Below are 15,632 nucleotides of genomic sequence, written 5' to 3' on the forward strand. Positions count from 1 at the left end.
GTTAAACTCGGTGAGCTGAACGCACACATCACAAAGTAGTTTCTGAGAATGATTCTGTCTAGTTTTTATATGAAGATATTTCCTTTTCTAACATTGGCCTCAAATCGCTTGAAATCTCCAATTGCAATTCCCACAAAAAGAGAGTTTCAAATCTGCTCTGTCCAAAGAAAGGTTCAACTCTGTGAGCTGAATACACACAACACAAAGAAGTTACGGAAAATTCTTCTGTCTAGCATTATATGAAGAAATCCCGTTTCCAACGAAGTCCTCAAAGAGGTCCAAATATCCACTTGCAGACTTTACAAACAGAGTGTTTCCAAACTGCTCTATGAACAGAAAGGTTCAACTCTGTGAGCTGAATACACACAACACAAAGGAGTTACTGAGAATTCTTCTGTCTAGCATTATATGAAGAAATCCCGTTTCCAACGAAGTCCTCAATGAGGTCCAAATATCCACTTGCAGACTTTACAAACAGAGTGTTTCCAAACTGCTATATGAACAGAAAGGTTAAACTCTGTGAGCTGAACGCACACATCACAAAGTAGTTTCTGAGAATGATTCTGTCTTGTTTTTATACGAAGATATTTCCTTTTCTACCATTGGCGTAAAATCGCTTGAAATCTCCAATTGCAATTTCGACAAAAAGAGAGTTTCAAATTTTTCTGCCCAAAGAAAGGTTCAACTCTGTGAGCTGAACATACACAACAGAAAGAAGTTACTGAAAATTCTTCTGTCTAGCATTATATGAAGAAATCCCGTTTCCAACGAAGTCCTCAAAGAGGTACAAATATCCACTTGCAGACTTTAGAAACAGAGTGTTTCAAAACTGCTCTGTGAACAGAAAGGTTAAACTCTGTGAGCTGAACGCACACATCACAAAGTAGTTTCTGAGAATGATTCTGTCTAGTTTTTATACGAAGATATTTCCTTTTCTAACATTGGCCTCAAATCGCTTGAAATCTCAAATTGCAAATTCCAGAAAAAGCCAGTTTCAAACCTGAAGTGTGTAAGGAAAGGTTCAAATCTGTGAGTTGAATACACACAACACAAACAAGTTAGTGAGAATTCTTCTGTCTAGCATTATATGAAGAAATGCCGTTTCCAACGAAGTCCTCAAAGAGGTGCAAATATCCACTTGTACACTTTACAAACAGAGTGTTTCCAAACTGCTCTATGAACAGAAAGGTTAAACTCTGTGAGCTGAACGCACACATCACAAAGTAGTTTCTCAGAATGATTCTGTCTAGTTTTTATATGAAGATATTTCCTTTTCTAACATTGGCCTCAAATCGCTTGAAATCTCCAATTGCAATTCCCACAAAAAGAGAGTTTCAAATCTGCTCTGTCCAAAGAAAGGTTCAACTCTGTGAGCTGAATACACACAACACAAAGAAGTTACCGGAAATTCTTCTGTCTAGCATTATATGAAGAAATCCCGTTTCCAACGAAGTCCTCAAAGAGGTCCAAATATCCACTTGCAGACTTTACAAACAGAGTGTTTCCAAACTGCTCTATGAACAGAAAGGTTCAACTCTGTGAGCTGAATACACACAACACAAAGAAGTTACTGAGAATTCTTCTGTCTAGCATTATATGAAGAAATCCCGTTTCCAACGAAGTCCTCAAAGAGGTCCAAATATCCACTTGCAGACTTTACAAACAGAGTGTTTCCAAACTGCTCTATGAACAGAAAGGTTCAACTCTGTGAGCTGAATGCGGACATCACATAGTAGTTTCTGAGAGTGATTCTGTCTAGTTTTTATACGAAGATATTTCCTTTTCTAACATTGGCCTAAAATTGCTTGAAATCTCCAACTGCAATTTCGACAAAAAGAGAGTTTCAAATCTGCTCTGTCCAAAGAAAGGTTCAACTCTGTGAGCTGAATACACACAACACAAAGAAGTTACTGAAAATTCTTCTGTCTAGCATTATATGAAGAAATCCCGTTTCCAACGAAGTCCTCAAAGAGGTCCAAATATCCACTTGCAGACTTTACAAACAGAGTGTTTCCAAACTGCTCTATGAACAGAAAGGTTAAACTCTGTGAGCTGAAGGCACACATCACAAAGTAGTTTCTGAGAATGATTCTGTCTAGTTTTTATACGAAGATATTTCCTTGTCTAACATTGGCCTCAAAGCGCTTGAAATCGCCAATTGCAAATTTCAGATAAAGAGAGTTTCAAACCTGCTGTGCGTAGGGAAAGTTTCAACTCTGTGAGCTGAATACACACAACAGAAAGAAGTTACTGAGAATTCTTCTGTCTAGCATTATATGAAGAAATCCCGTTTCCAACGAAGTCCACAAAGAGGTACAAATATCCACTTGCAGACTTCAGAAACAGAGTGTTTCCAATCTGCTCTATGAACAGAAAGGTTAAAGTCTGTGAGCTGAATGCACACATCACATAGTAGTTTCTGAGAATAATTCTGTCTAGTTTTTTTACCAAGATATTTCCTTTTCTAACATTGGCCTAAAATCGCTTGAAATCTCCAATTGCAATTTCCACAAAAAGAGAGTTTCAAATCTGCTCTGTCCAAAGAAAGGTTCAACTCGGTGAGCTGAATTCACAAAACACAAAGAAGTTACTGAAAATTCTTCTGTCTAGCATTATATGAAGAAATCCCGTTTCAAACGAAGTCCTCAAAGAGGTCCAAATATCCACTTGCAGACTTTAGAAACAGGGTGTTTCCAAACTGCTCTATGAACAGAAAGGTTAAACTCTGTGAGCTGAATGCACACATCACATAGTAGTTTCTGAGAATGATTCTGTCTAGTTTTTATACCAAGATATTTCCTTTTCTAACATTGGCGTAAAATCGCTTGAAATCTCCAATTGCAATTTCCAGAAAAAGAGAGTTTCAAATCTGCTGTGTAAGGAGAGGTTCAACTCCGTGAGCTGAATACACACAACACAAAGAAGTTACTGAAAATTCTTCTGTCTAGCATTATATGAAGAAATCCCGTTTCCAAGGAAGTCCTCAAAGAGGTCCAAATATCCACTTGCAGACTTCACAATCAGAGTGTTTCCAAACTGCTCTATGAACAGAAAGGTTAAACTCTGTGAGCTGAAGGCACACATCACAAAGTAGTTTCTGAGAATGATTCTGTCTTGTTTTTATACGAAGATATTTTCTTTTCTACAATTGGCCTAAAATCGCTTGAAATCTCCAATTGCAATTTCGACAAAAAGAGAGTTTCAAATTTCTCTGCCCAAAGAAAGGTTCAACTCTGTGAGCTGAATACACACAACAGAAAGAAGTTACTGAAAATTCTTCTGTCTAGCATTATATGAAGAAATCCCGTTTCCAACGAAGTCGTCAAAGAGGTCCAAATATCCACTTGCAGACTTTACAATCAGAGTGTTTCCAAACTGCTCTATGAACAGAAAGGTTAAACTCTGTGAGCTGAAAGCACACATCACAAAGTAGTTTCTGAGAATGATTCTGTCTTGTTTTTCTACGAAGATATTTCCTTTTCTACCATTGGCCTAAAATCGCTTGAAATCTCCAATTGCAATTCCCACAAAAAGAGAGTTTCAAATCTGCTCTGTCCAAAGAAAGGTTCAACTCTGTGAGCTGAATACACACAACAGAAAGAAGTTACTGAAAATTCTTCTGTCTAGCATTATATGAAGAAATCCCGTTTCCAACGAAGTCCTCAAAGAGGTACAAATATCCACTTGCAGACTTTAGAAACAGAGTGTTTCCAATCTGCTCTATGAACCGAAAGGTTAAACTCTGTGTGCTGAATGCACACATCACATAGTAGTTTCTGAGAATGATTCTGTCTAGTTTTTTTACCAAAATATTTTCTTTTCTAACATTGGCCTAAAATCGCTTGAAATCTCCAATTGCAATTTCCACAAAAAGAGAGTTTAAAATCTGCTCTGTCCAAAGAAAGGTTCAACTCTGTGAGCTGAATACACACAACACAAAGAAGATACTGTGTATTCTTCTGTCTAGCATTATATGAAGAAACACCGTTTCCAACGAAGTCCTCAAAGAGGCCCAAGTATCCTCTTGCAGACTTTACAAACAGAGTGTTTCCAAACTGCTCTATGAACAGAAAGGTTAAACTCTGTGAGGTGAACGCACACATCACAAAGTAGTTTCTGAGAATGATTCTGTCTAGTTTTTATACGAAGATATTTCCTTTTCTAACATTGGCCTCAAATCGCTTGAAATCTCCAATTGCAAATTCCAGAAAAAGAGAATTTCAAACCTGCTGTGTAAGGAGAGGTTCAACTCCGTGAGCTGAATACACACAACACAAAGAAGTTACTGAAAATTCTTCTGTCTAGCATTATATGAAGAAATCCCGTTTCCAACGAAGTCCTCAAAGAGGTCCAAATATCCACTTGCAGACTTTACAAACAGAGTGTTTCCAAACTGCTCTATGAACAGAAAGGTTAAACTCTGTGAGCTGAATGCACACATCACAAAGTAGTTTCTGAGAATGATTCTGTCTAGTTTTTATACGAAGATATTTCCTTTTCTACCGTTGACCACAAATCGCTTGAAATCTCAAATTGCAAATTCCAGAAAAGACAGTTTCAAAACTGCAGTGTGTAAGGAAATGTTCAAATCTGTGGGTTGAATACACGCAACACAAAGAAGTTAGTGAGAATTCTTCTGTCTAGAATTATATGAAGAAATCCCGTTTCCAACGAAGTCCACAAAGAGGTACAAATATCCACTTGCAGACTTAAGAAACAGAGTGTTTCCAATCTGCTCTATGAACAGAAAGGTTAAAGTCTGTGAGCTGAATGCACACATCACAGAGTAGTTTCTGATAATAATTCTGTCTAGTTTTTTTACCAAGATATTTCCTTTTCTAACATTGGCCTAAAATCGCTTGAAATCTCCAATTGCAATTTCCAGAAAAAGAGAGTTTCAAATCTGCTCTGTCCAAAGAAAGGTTCAACTCGGTGAGCTGAATTCACACAACACAAAGAAGTTACTGTGAATTCTTCTGTCTAGCATTATACGAGGAAATCCCGTTTCCAACGAAGTCCTCAAAGAGGTTCAAGTATCCACTTGCAGACTTTACAAACAGTGTTTCCAAACTGCTCTATGAACAGAAAGGTTAAACTGTGTGAGCTGAACGCACACATCACAAAGTAGTTTCTGAGAATGATTCTGTCTAGTTTTTATACGAAGATATTTCCTTTTCTAACATTGGCCTCAAATCGCTTGAAATCTCCAGTTGGAAATTCCAGAAAAAGAGAGTTTCAAACCTGCTGTGTAAGGAGAGGTTCAACTCCGTGAGCTGAATACACACAACACAAAGAAGTTACTGAAAATTCTTCTGTCTAGCATTATATGAAGACATCCCGTTTCCAAGTAAGTCCTCAAAGAGGTCCAAATATCCACTTGCAGACTTTACAATCAGAGTGTTTCCAAACTGCTCTATGAACAGAAAGGTTAAACTCTGTGAGCTGAACGCACACATCACAAAGTAGTTTCTGAGAATGATTCTATCTTGTTTTTATATGAAGATATTTTCTTTTCTACCATTGGCCTAAAATCGCTTGAAATCTCCAATTGCAATTTCGACAAAAAGAGAGTTTCAAATTTCTCTGCCCAAAGAAAGGTTCAACTCTGTGAGCTGAATACACACAACAGAAAGAAGTTACTGAAAATTCTTCTGTCTAGCATTATATGAAGAAATCCCGTTTCCAACGAAGTCCTCAAAGAGGTCCAAATATCCACTTGCAGACTTTACAATCAGAGTGTTTCCAAACTGCTCTATGAACAGAAAGTTTAATCTCTGTGAGCTGAAAGCACACATCACAAAGTAGTTTCTGAGAATGATTCTGTCTTGTTTTTATACGAAGATATTTCCTTTTCTACCATTGGCCTAAAATCGCTTTAAATCACCAATTGCAATTCCCACAAAAAGAGAGTTTCAAATCTGCTCTGTCCAAAGAAAGGTTCAACTCTGTGAGCTGAATACACACAACAGAAAGAAGTTACTGAAAATTCTTCTGTCTAGCATTATATGAAGAAATCCCGTTTCCAACGAAGTCCTCAATGAGGTCCAAATATCCACTTGCAGACTTTACAAACAGAGTGTTTCCAAACTGCTATATGAACAGAAAGGTTAAACTCTGTGAGCTGAACGCACACATCACAAAGTAGTTTCTGAGAATGATTCTGTCTTGTTTTTGTACGAAGATATTTCCTTTTCTACCATTGGCCTAAAATCGCTTGAAATCTCCAATTGCAATTTCGACAAAAAGAGAGTTTCAAATTTTTCTGCCCAAAGAAAGGTTCAACTCTGTGAGCTGAACATACACAACAGAAAGAAGTTACTGAAAATTCTTCTGTCTAGCATTATATGAAGAAATCCCGTTTCCAACGAAGTCCTCAAAGAGGTACAAATATCCACTTGCAGACTTTAGAAACAGAGTGTTTCAAAACTGCTCTGTGAACAGAAAGGTTAAACTCTGTGAGCTGAACGCACACATCACAAAGTAGTTTCTGAGAATGATTCTGTCTAGTTTTTATACGAAGATATTTCCTTTTCTAACATTGGCCTCAAATCGCTTGAAATCTCAAATTGCAAATTCCAGAAAAAGCCAGTTTCAAACCTGAAGTGTGTAAGGAAAGGTTCAAATCTGTGAGTTGAATACACACAACACAAACAAGTTAGTGAGAATTCTTCTGTCTAGCATTATATGAAGAAATGCCGTTTCCAACGAAGTCCTCAAAGAGGTGCAAATATCCACTTGTACACTTTACAAACAGAGTGTTTCCAAACTGCTCTATGAACAGAAAGGTTAAACTCTGTGAGCTGAACGCACACATCACAAAGTAGTTTCTGAGAATGATTCTGTCTAGTTTTTATATGAAGATATTTCCTTTTCTAACATTGGCCTCAAATCGCTTGAAATCTCCAATTGCAATTCCCACAAAAAGAGAGTTTCAAATCTGCTCTGTCCAAAGAAAGGTTCAACTCTGTGAGCTGAATACACACAACACAAAGAAGTTACCGAAAATTCTTCTGTCTAGCATTATATGAAGAAATCCCGTTTCCAACGAAGTCCTCAAAGAGGTCCAAATATCCACTTGCAGACTTTACAAACAGAGTGTTTCCAAACTGCTCTATGAACAGAAAGGTTCAACTCTGTGAGCTGAATACACACAACACAAAGAAGTTACTGAGAATTCTTCTGTCTAGCATTATATGAAGAAATCCCGTTTCCAACGAAGTCCTCAAAGAGGTCCAAATATCCACTTGCAGACTTTACAAACAGAGTGTTTCCAAACTGCTCTATGAACAGAAAGGTTCAACTCTGTGAGCTGAATGCGGACATCCCATAGTAGTTTCTGAGAGTGATTCTGTCTAGTTTTTATACGAAGATATTTCCTTTTCTAACATTGGCCTAAAATTGCTTGAAATCTCCAACTGCAATTTCGACAAAAAGAGAGTTTCAAATCTGCTCTGTCCAAAGAAAGGTTCAACTCTGTGAGCTGAATACACACAACACAAAGAAGTTACTGAAAATTCTTCTGTCTAGCATTATATGAAGAAATCCCGTTTCCAACGAAGTCCTCAAAGAGGTCCAAATATCCACTTGCAGACTTTACAAACAGAGTGTTTCCAAACTGCTCTATGAACAGAAAGGTTAAACTCTGTGAGCTGAAGGCACACATCACAAAGTAGTTTCTGAGAATGATTCTGTCTAGTTTTTATACGAAGATATTTCCTTGTCTAACATTGGCCTCAAAGCGCTTGAAATCGCCAATTGCAAATTTCAGATAAAGAGAGTTTCAAACCTGCTGTGCGTAGGGAAAGTTTCAACTCTGTGAGCTGAATACACACAACAGAAAGAAGTTACTGAGAATTCTTCTGTCTAGCATTATATGAAGAAATCCCGTTTCCAACGAAGTCCACAAAGAGGTACAAATATCCACTTGCAGACTTCAGAAACAGAGTGTTTCCAATCTGCTCTATGAACAGAAAGGTTAAAGTCTGTGAGCTGAATGCACACATCACATAGTAGTTTCTGAGAATAATTCTGTCTAGTTTTTTTACCAAGATATTTCCTTTTCTAACATTGGCCTAAAATCGCTTGAAATCTCCAATTGCAATTTCCACAAAAAGAGAGTTTCAAATCTGCTCTGTCCAAAGAAAGGTTCAACTCGGTGAGCTGAATTCACAAAACACAAAGAAGTTACTGAAAATTCTTCTGTCTAGCATTATATGAAGAAATCCCGTTTCAAACGAAGTCCTCAAAGAGGTCCAAATATCCACTTGCAGACTTTAGAAACAGGGTGTTTCCAAACTGCTCTATGAACAGAAAGGTTAAACTCTGTGAGCTGAATGCACACATCACATAGTAGTTTCTGAGAATGATTCTGTCTAGTTTTTATACGAAGATATTTCCTTTTCTAACATTGGCCTCAAATCGCTTGAAATCTCCAGTTGGAAATTCCAGAAAAAGAGAGTTTCAAACCTGCTGTGTAAGGAGAGGTTCAACTCCGTGAGCTGAATACACACAACACAAAGAAGTTACTGAAAATTCTTCTGTCTAGCATTATATGAAGACATCCCGTTTCCAAGTAAGTCCTCAAAGAGGTCCAAATATCCACTTGCAGACTTTACAATCAGAGTGTTTCCAAACTGCTCTATGAACAGAAAGGTTAAACTCTGTGAGCTGAACGCACACATCACAAAGTAGTTTCTGAGAATGATTCTATCTTGTTTTTATATGAAGATATTTTCTTTTCTACCATTGGCCTAAAATCGCTTGAAATCTCCAATTGCAATTTCGACAAAAAGAGAGTTTCAAATTTCTCTGCCCAAAGAAAGGTTCAACTCTGTGAGCTGAATACACACAACAGAAAGAAGTTACTGAAAATTCTTCTGTCTAGCATTATATGAAGAAATCCCGTTTCCAACGAAGTTCTCAAAGAGGTCCAAATATCCACTTGCAGACTTTACAATCAGAGTGTTTCCAAACTGCTCTATGAACAGAAAGTTTAATCTCTGTGAGCTGAAAGCACACATCACAAAGTAGTTTCTGAGAATGATTCTGTCTTGTTTTTATACGAAGATATTTCCTTTTCTACCATTGGCCTAAAATCGCTTTAAATCACCAATTGCAATTCCCACAAAAAGAGAGTTTCAAATCTGCTCTGTCCAAAGAAAGGTTCAACTCTGTGAGCTGAATACACACAACAGAAAGAAGTTACTGAAAATTCTTCTGTCTAGCATTATATGAAGAAATCCCGTTTCCAACGAAGTCCTCAATGAGGTCCAAATATCCACTTGCAGACTTTACAAACAGAGTGTTTCCAAACTGCTATATGAACAGAAAGGTTAAACTCTGTGAGCTGAACGCACACATCACAAAGTAGTTTCTGAGAATGATTCTGTCTTGTTTTTGTACGAAGATATTTCCTTTTCTACCATTGGCCTAAAATCGCTTGAAATCTCCAATTGCAATTTCGACAAAAAGAGAGTTTCAAATTTTTCTGCCCAAAGAAAGGTTCAACTCTGTGAGCTGAACATACACAACAGAAAGAAGTTACTGAAAATTCTTCTGTCTAGCATTATATGAAGAAATCCCGTTTCCAACGAAGTCCTCAAAGAGGTACAAATATCCACTTGCAGACTTTAGAAACAGAGTGTTTCAAAACTGCTCTGTGAACAGAAAGGTTAAACTCTGTGAGCTGAACGCACACATCACAAAGTAGTTTCTGAGAATGATTCTGTCTAGTTTTTATACGAAGATATTTCCTTTTCTAACATTGGCCTCAAATCGCTTGAAATCTCAAATTGCAAATTCCAGAAAAAGCCAGTTTCAAACCTGAAGTGTGTAAGGAAAGGTTCAAATCTGTGAGTTGAATACACACAACACAAACAAGTTAGTGAGAATTCTTCTGTCTAGCATTATATGAAGAAATGCCGTTTCCAACGAAGTCCTCAAAGAGGTGCAAATATCCACTTGTACACTTTACAAACAGAGTGTTTCCAAACTGCTCTATGAACAGAAAGGTTAAACTCTGTGAGCTGAACGCACACATCACAAAGTAGTTTCTGAGAATGATTCTGTCTAGTTTTTATATGAAGATATTTCCTTTTCTAACATTGGCCTCAAATCGCTTGAAATCTCCAATTGCAATTCCCACAAAAAGAGAGTTTCAAATCTGCTCTGTCCAAAGAAAGGTTCAACTCTGTGAGCTGAATACACACAACACAAAGAAGTTACCGAAAATTCTTCTGTCTAGCATTATATGAAGAAATCCCGTTTCCAACGAAGTCCTCAAAGAGGTCCAAATATCCACTTGCAGACTTTACAAACAGAGTGTTTCCAAACTGCTCTATGAACAGAAAGGTTCAACTCTGTGAGCTGAATACACACAACACAAAGAAGTTACTGAGAATTCTTCTGTCTAGCATTATATGAAGAAATCCCGTTTCCAACGAAGTCCTCAAAGAGGTCCAAATATCCACTTGCAGACTTTACAAACAGAGTGTTTCCAAACTGCTCTATGAACAGAAAGGTTCAACTCTGTGAGCTGAATGCGGACATCCCATAGTAGTTTCTGAGAGTGATTCTGTCTAGTTTTTATACGAAGATATTTCCTTTTCTAACATTGGCCTAAAATTGCTTGAAATCTCCAACTGCAATTTCGACAAAAAGAGAGTTTCAAATCTGCTCTGTCCAAAGAAAGGTTCAACTCTGTGAGCTGAATACACACAACACAAAGAAGTTACTGAAAATTCTTCTGTCTAGCATTATATGAAGAAATCCCGTTTCCAACGAAGTCCTCAAAGAGGTCCAAATATCCACTTGCAGACTTTACAAACAGAGTGTTTCCAAACTGCTCTATGAACAGAAAGGTTAAACTCTGTGAGCTGAAGGCACACATCACAAAGTAGTTTCTGAGAATGATTCTGTCTAGTTTTTATACGAAGATATTTCCTTGTCTAACATTGGCCTCAAAGCGCTTGAAATCGCCAATTGCAAATTTCAGATAAAGAGAGTTTCAAACCTGCTGTGCGTAGGGAAAGTTTCAACTCTGTGAGCTGAATACACACAACAGAAAGAAGTTACTGAGAATTCTTCTGTCTAGCATTATATGAAGAAATCCCGTTTCCAACGAAGTCCACAAAGAGGTACAAATATCCACTTGCAGACTTCAGAAACAGAGTGTTTCCAATCTGCTCTATGAACAGAAAGGTTAAAGTCTGTGAGCTGAATGCACACATCACATAGTAGTTTCTGAGAATAATTCTGTCTAGTTTTTTTACCAAGATATTTCCTTTTCTAACATTGGCCTAAAATCGCTTGAAATCTCCAATTGCAATTTCCACAAAAAGAGAGTTTCAAATCTGCTCTGTCCAAAGAAAGGTTCAACTCGGTGAGCTGAATTCACAAAACACAAAGAAGTTACTGAAAATTCTTCTGTCTAGCATTATATGAAGAAATCCCGTTTCAAACGAAGTCCTCAAAGAGGTCCAAATATCCACTTGCAGACTTCACAATCAGAGTGTTTCCAAACTGCTCTATGAACAGAAAGGTTAAACTCTGTGAGCTGAATGCACACATCACATAGTAGTTTCTGAGAATGATTCTGTCTAGTTTTTATACCAAGATATTTCCTTTTCTAACATTGGCGTAAAATCGCTTGAAATCTCCAATTGCAATTTCCAGAAAAAGAGAGTTTCAAATCTGCTGTGTAAGGAGAGGTTCAACTCCGTGAGCTGAATACACACAACACAAAGAAGTTACTGAAAATTCTTCTGTCTAGCATTATATGAAGAAATCCCGTTTCCAAGGAAGTCCTCAAAGAGGTCCAAATATCCACTTGCAGACTTCACAATCAGAGTGTTTCCAAACTGCTCTATGAACAGAAAGGTTAAACTCTGTGAGCTGAAGGCACACATCACAAAGTTGTTTCTGAGAATGATTCTGTCTTGTTTTTATACGAAGATATTTTCTTTTCTACCATTGGCCTAAAATCGCTTGAAATCTCCAATTGCAATTTCGACAAAAAGAGAGTTTCAAATTTCTCTGCCCAAAGAAAGGTTCAACTCTGTGAGCTGAATACACACAACAGAAAGAAGTTACTGAAAATTCTTCTGTCTAGCATTATATGAAGAAATCCCGTTTCCAACGAAGTCCTCAAAGAGGTCCAAATATCCACTTGCAGACTTTACAATCAGAGTGTTTCCAAACTGCTCTATGAACAGAAAGGTTAAACTCTGTGAGCTGAAAGCACACATCACAAAGTAGTTTCTGAGAATGATTCTGTCTTGTTTTTCTACGAAGATATTTCCTTTTCTAACATTGGCCTAAAATCGCTTGAAATCTCCAATTGCAATTCCCACAAAAAGAGAGTTTCAAATCTGCTCTGTCCAAAGAAAGGTTCAACTCTGTGAGCTGAATACACACAACACAAAGAAGATACTGTGTATTCTTCTGTCTAGCATTATATGAAGAAACACCGTTTCCAAAGAAGTCCTCAAAGAGGCCCAAGTATCCTCTTGCAGACTTTACAAACAGAGTGTTTCCAAACTGCTCTATGAACAGAAAGGTTAAACTCTGTGAGGTGAACGCACACATCACAAAGTAGTTTCTGAGAATGATTCTGTCTAGTTTTTATACGAAGATATTTCCTTTTCTAACATTGGCCTCAAATCGCTTGAAATCTCCAATTGCAAATTCCAGAAAAAGAGAATTTCAAACCTGCTGTGTAAGGAGAGGTTCAACTCCGTGAGCTGAATACACACAACACAAAGAAGTTACTGAAAATTCTTCTGTCTAGCATTATATGAAGAAATCCCGTTTCCAACGAAGTCCTCAAAGAGGTCCAAATATCCACTTGCAGACTTTACAAACAGAGTGTTTCCAAACTGCTCTATGAACAGAAAGGTTAAACTCTGTGAGCTGAACGCACACATCACAAAGTAGTTTCTGAGAATGATTCTGCCTAGTTTTTATACGAAGATATTTCCTTTTCTACCGTTGACCACAAATCGCTTGAAATCTCAAATTGCAAATTCCAGAAAAGACAGTTTCAAAACTGCAGTGTGTAAGGAAATGTTCAAATCTGTGGGTTGAATACACGCAACACAAAGAAGTTAGTGAGAATTCTTCTGTCTAGAATTATATGAAGAAATCCCGTTTCCAACGAAGTCCACAAAGAGGTACAAATATCCACTTGCAGACTTAAGAAACAGAGTGTTTCCAATCTGCTCTATGAACAGAAAGGTTAAAGTCTGTGAGCTGAATGCACACATCACAGAGTAGTTTCTGATAATAATTCTGTCTAGTTTTTTTACCAAGATATTTCCTTTTCTAACATTGGCCTAAAATCGCTTGAAATCTCCAAATGCAAATTCCAGAAAAAGAGAGTTTCAAATCTGCTCTGTCCAAAGAAAGGTTCAACTCGGTGAGCTGAATTCACACAACACAAAGAAGTTACTGTGAATTCTTCTGTCTAGCATTATATGAGGAAATCCCGTTTCCAACGAAGTCCTCAAAGAGGTTCAAGTATCCACTTGCAGACTTTACAAACAGTGTTTCCAAACTGCTCTATGAACAGAAAGGTTAAACTGTGTGAGCTGAACGCACACATCACAAAGTAGTTTCTGAGAATGATTCTGTCTAGTTTTTATACGAAGATATTTCCTTTTCTAACATTGGCCTCAAATCGCTTGAAATCTCCAGTTGGAAATTCCAGAAAAAGAGAGTTTCAAACCTGCTGTGTAAGGAGAGGTTCAACTCCGTGAGCTGAATACACACAACACAAAGAAGTTACTGAAAATTCTTCTGTCTAGCATTATATGAAGAAATCCCGTTTCCAAGGAAGTCCTCAAAGAGGTCCAAATATCCACTTGCAGACTTTACAATCAGAGTGTTTCCAAACTGCTCTATGAACAGAAAGGTTAAACTCTGTGAGCTGAACGCACACATCACAAAGTAGTTTCTGAGAATGATTCTATCTTGTTTTTATATGAAGATATTTTCTTTTCTACCATTGGCCTAAAATCGCTTGAAATCTCCAATTGCAATTTCGACAAAAAGAGAGTTTCAAATTTCTCTGCCCAAAGAAAGGTTCAACTCTGTGAGCTGAATACACACAACAGAAAGAAGTTACTGAAAATTCTTCTGTCTAGCATTATATGAAGAAATCCCGTTTCCAACGAAGTCCTCAAAGAGGTACATATATCCACTTGCAGACTTTAGAAACATAGTGTTTCCAATCTGCTCTATGAACCGAAAGGTTAAACTCTGTGTGCTGAATGCACACATCACATAGTAGTTTCTGAGAATGATTCTGTCTAGTTTTTTTACCAAGATATTTTCTTTTCTAACATTGGCCTAAAATCGCTTGAAATCTCCAATTGCAATTTCGACAAAAAGAGAGTTTCAAATTTCTCTGCCCAAAGAAAGGTTCAACTCTGTGAGCTGAACACACACAACAGAAAGAAGTTACTGAAAATTCTTCTGTCTAGCATTATATGAAGAAATCCCGTTTCCAACGAAGTCCTCAAAGAGGTACAAATATCCACTTGCAGACTTTAGAAACAGAGTGTTTCAAAACTGCTCTATGAACAGGAAGGTTAAATTCTGAGAGCTGAACGCACACATCACAAAGTAGTTTCTGAGAATGATTCTGTCTAGTTTTTATACGAAGATATTTCCTTTTCTAACATTGGCCTCGAATCGCTTGAAATCTCAAATTGCAAGTTCCAGAAAAAGACAGTTTCAAACCTGAAGTGTGTAAGGAAACGTTCAAATCTGGGAGTTGAATACACACAACACAAACAAGTTAGTGAGAATTCTTCTGTCTAGCATTATATGAATAAATCCCGTTTCCAACGAAGTCCTCAAAGAGGTGCAAATATCCACTTGTACACTTTACAAACAGAGTGTTTCCAAACTGCTCTATGAACAGAAAGGTTAAACTCTGTGAGCTGAACGCACACATCACAAAGTAGTTTCTGAGAATGATTCTGTCTAGTTTTTACATGAGGATATTTCCTTGTCTAACATTGGCCTCAAATCGCTTGAAATCTCCAATTGCAATTCCCACATAAAGAGAGTTTCAAATCTGCTCTGTCCAAAGAAAGATTCAACTCTGTGAGCTGAATACACACAACACAAAGAAGTTACCGAAAATTCTTCTGTCTAGCATTATATGAAGAAATCCCGTTTCTAACGAAGTCCTCAAAGAGGTCCAAATATCCACTTGCAGACTTTACAAACAGAGTGTTTCCAAACTGCTCTATGAACAGAAAGGTTCAACTCTGTGAGCTGAATACACACAACACAAAGAAGTTACTGAGAATTCTTCTGTCTAGCATTAAATGAAGAAAGCCCGTTTCCAACGATGTCCTCAAAGAAGTCCAAATATCCACTTGCAGACTTTAGAAACAGAGTGTTTCCACTCTGCTCTATGAACAGAAAGGTTAAAGTCTGTGAGCTGAATGCACACATCACATAGTAGTTTCTGAGAATAATTCTGTCTAGTTTTTTTACCAAGATATTTCCTTTTCTAACATTGGCCTAAAATCGCTTGAAATCTCCAATTGCAATTTCCACAAAAAGAGAGTTTCAAATCTGCTCTGTCCAAAGAATGGTTCAACTCTGTGAGCTGAATACAC

This window comes from Pan troglodytes, chromosome 2, assembly GCF_028858775.2.
Source record: "Pan troglodytes isolate AG18354 chromosome 2, NHGRI_mPanTro3-v2.0_pri, whole genome shotgun sequence".
Lineage (NCBI taxonomy): Eukaryota > Metazoa > Chordata > Mammalia > Primates > Hominidae > Pan > Pan troglodytes.